Source organism: Coffea arabica, chromosome 2e (assembly GCF_036785885.1).
Source record: "Coffea arabica cultivar ET-39 chromosome 2e, Coffea Arabica ET-39 HiFi, whole genome shotgun sequence".
NCBI classification, from domain to species: Eukaryota; Viridiplantae; Streptophyta; class Magnoliopsida; order Gentianales; family Rubiaceae; genus Coffea; species Coffea arabica.
The window spans coordinates 55,955,033-55,959,050 of record NC_092313.1 but is presented as its reverse complement, the minus strand read 5'-3'; positions in this window follow the sequence as shown (position 1 = coordinate 55,959,050).

The following is a 4,018-nucleotide window of genomic DNA, read 5'->3' as shown; positions in this document are numbered from 1 at the left end:
GTAGCAGGTAGTGGAACACTCACCGGGGTCAGTACAGATACCTCCCAAAAGAGAGTTTTAATCACCAAGAAACCCTAAAATAATCCAAGGGAAAACAATTGAAGGTTCCACTTTCAAAAATCGAGTATACAGAATGCACATGTGAGGCTCGACTACCAGTCGTATGCCTCGCCAAATAATTACTAATGCAAGGGTGCAAAACATGTTTTTTTTTTTTTTTTTTGAAAACTAAAAGGTAACATGAAGACCTAGGCTCAAACAACCCAAAAGCCCTTCATTTCGACCAAAAGGCAATTCAAACTTAAAGGAACCAAACGGCCTAGAAAATTGGACAGCATTTCCCCTAAATTTGCTTACTTTTCCAGCCGTCATGGCTTCATTATTTTTCCTCAGCCAGTCCCAAAGTCACACACAACATAAGTTCATTCAATAGCCGTTTAGTAAACTCCAAGTAGTACAAGTACAATTCAAGCTAGGGAAAAGTCCGGAAATGAAAGTCAAGCCCTAAAATATTCAAATAAGCACAATAAGACTCAATGACAAGTCATAAACCAATTCCAAATACCACCAAAATAGGGCTCCATAAGCATACATAAGCATTAGAGGAAACCAGAAAAATCCGGAAATGGAGTTAAGCGTTAACCCGAAAAAAACAGTTTTTTGACATCATTTTGCGGTTTTGGTACCAATGGCACTACGATTATCGGATGGAGGTGCAAGATACACCGTTTCGAAAATAAGAGATAGGGATACAATGTTTTAGAAGGTCACTTAGCCCAGTTTCGAGTGTAACTAGGTCAAAAATGCAAGATACTACACCAGAACCGCAAAAACAGGTTCACAGAACGCATTCTGGTGCAAACATCATAAATCAGGTTACCTAAGTCCAAATCCAGAAATTCCAAAGCCATCCGAAAGATAAGAAACAGGGATACAATTCATCAGAAGACCTCAACAACCAATTCGGAATCATTCCCAACCAAAATAACCAATTACAGACGCAATTCTCAAATTCGGGTAAAACCAGGGCAGCAAGGGTAATTCCATCTTTTCTCAAGATACGCTACTCCGATTGACCTGAAATTTTGCAGGCATCTCTAAAATATCATTCCCTACAACTTTCATGTTTTAACCCAAGGCCAATTAGGCCTCTAACTATGAGCTACAAAACCGGGCAGAATGTAATTCAAAGAACCCTAACTTTCCAATTTTTCTTCCAAAACAGAAATTGCTTGCAATTTACCACTTTTTCCACCTTCTAGCTTCCTTAAATATCATTTACAATCATCATACATGACCACATAATCATATTCATATGAAAACAGAAAAATCCCCAATAATTATAAAACTTCATCAATTCAACCAAAATCAAGATATAATCCATAAAAGTGCATCTTATACTACCACCAATCATGATTTAAGCATCATTAGAGGGAGGAGAGGGGTCCTTCTCAACTTACCTTAGCAACACAAGAGGGAGAGCAACTAATCACTTGAGCCTTCCAAACAACTCCACAAAACAACTCACTATCACTCCCTTAAGTGTTTCTATGGAGCAAAAACAAGATTCAATGGTCGATTTGGTAGATTGGAGTAAGATTGAAGCCAAAAACTTGAAGAGTTTTCTTTCTTTTGTTGCTTGAAGAGGTCGGCCAAGATGAAGGAGAAAATGGTGAATTTTTGGTATTATTTATTTATTTATTTGGTCAACTGGTAAGAAAATGAATAGTGGTCATACAAGTCAATCCAACCAAATGGTGACACTTGTTACCCTATTTAATGCAAGTCTATCACTTTGTTTCCTCTCACACCAATCCAAATTGCAACCTCTACTTATCTCTTAACACCCGGTAAATTAATTCCAGTATCCAAAACTTAACCTAGTTGGCCGAATTTTTCCGAACTTTTCGCCCTAGTGGGTCCCACGTCCGGTATATGCTCTTAATTTCTCAAAACTTATTCGATACTAGAAAAATCATCTAAAAACTATATCTACTCCTTAACAGTATCCAGAATATTTCCTAATCACGAAAATGCAGAAAACAAGCCATTAAAGATAAGAAACCTAGAAAGATAATAAAACCTAGAAAATGGAAAAGTTACGGGTTCTCACATTAAATATTTTGCCTACTGTTATATTTTACTGGAAAATCACTTTTACTGCACATATGTTTAGGGGAGTTTACATTACTATTTTCTGCTGCTATCTCAGAATTATTTCCAAAAAAATAAAAATTTGTGTCTAATGAGACTTATGGTAGGAGAATGTACTTTATTTATTCTAGAATGTGTTGAGGGAGGGCCCCATACTTTCTGAAAATTTGCAAACTTGTAACTTATTTCGCTTTATGTTTGTGTAGCTTATCTTAATATGAAAGAATGTAAGATGATCACTGCCATGTCTTTCGTTTTTTTCCTTTTTTCTTTGGGCTTAGTTATGGATTTTGAATAGATTGTTGAATAAGGATCCTAGGTAGACATTTTTTCTTGTCAATCACAATTCAAGACAAGAAGATGGATCAGGTTGTGGAATTTTCACAATGAAATATATGCAATATTGGGCAATGGGATGTCGACCCAACATTACTGGACCAATAAGTGCACTAATCCATGTTGTCCTTCTAGCAGGCTTATTTTATTGCATCCAACTCCTAATATTTGTATGTATAGCTGCAAGCTAGCATTGCTAGAAGCTTGCTGCCTGGGAGATTGCATTGGATAAATTGGCAGACCTTTCACTTATGTTGTTTTCCTAAAATAAAATAAACAGAAAAAGGAGATTGATGCCAAAGGAGATTTGTGGGATGAGGGTTCGAAAAAGAAACTTCTCATTCTGGATCTGAATGGAGTGCTTTTGATCGGTTTACCTCACAGTAGATCCAAACAACATGGCTTTACCTTTAAATCACATTGGATTGAGTTTTTGAAATTCTATTTGTCAAATTTCGTCGTGGTAATTTGGTCATCAAAAAAAGGCATGCTTCAACCTATATTTTAGTTAATTGATTCATGCCTTATGTCTTCTCTTTTTTCTACTTTTCAGCATTTCATTTTTTCTCAGGTATAATATTCAACCTATACTTGAAAGTATATCAGAATGAATGGGTAAAGGTTTTGAAGGACAACTATTGTTTGTTTGGGTGAGACTTCATTCGTAATTATTAAAATTTGCAGAATTGGTCTCTTAGCAGAATTTTTGGGAAATGTTTTGTTTGGTGCTGCTGTATTTTGCAGGATCAGCATTCTTGCATTGCAACAAAAGCCAAACTCAAAGAAAATACAAAGAAAAATGTGATGTTTTAGGACTTGAAAAAAGTTTGGCGAGATTTTAATTTATATAATGCCGCTTCTTTTCAATATAATACTGTCTTTTTGCCTTTTTGCTGTCGGGGGAAAAAATGATGGCTTAATTTGTTGCAACAGCAGAACTTGTTCAAAGCCGGTTTTGTGGGAGAACACATAGCATGAGGACTTTAGCTTCTTATATAGCCTTAATTTTAGAAGCAAAACCTTCATGCCGCTCTTTTAAACCAGCTATCATGTACTGATCCTCCCCATGAGACAGAGATGAATTATCCTCGGTCAAGTTCATATCACCATTTGTAGGGTTACCAATTTCAGACGATGATTTATCATGCATTGTACTTTCATGACTATGTTGACATGATTGAATCATGTTATTTTACCTAAATAAGTTTTAGAATATAAGAATGAAGAAGTCGTGTTTCTTTAAGTGTTAAACTCACAATAATGAACAAGAGCACTTTCTATCCTTGTCCTACATTCTTTCTTGCTAATCTCATTTGCATACTGCTTTCAACATTTTAAAATTTCGTTATAGTTAATTCGCCTTTGTGTAGCACCATCAATAAAACTAATAAAAAACATTGACCTTGACACCTCAGGAATTCTATTCTTTTTTTTTTTTGACCTCATAGTTGAGATGTCCACAAATTGAGAATGCATTTGGCTTTGTTTCAGATGGTAATTATATGTATTTATGTATGTGTGTGTGTTT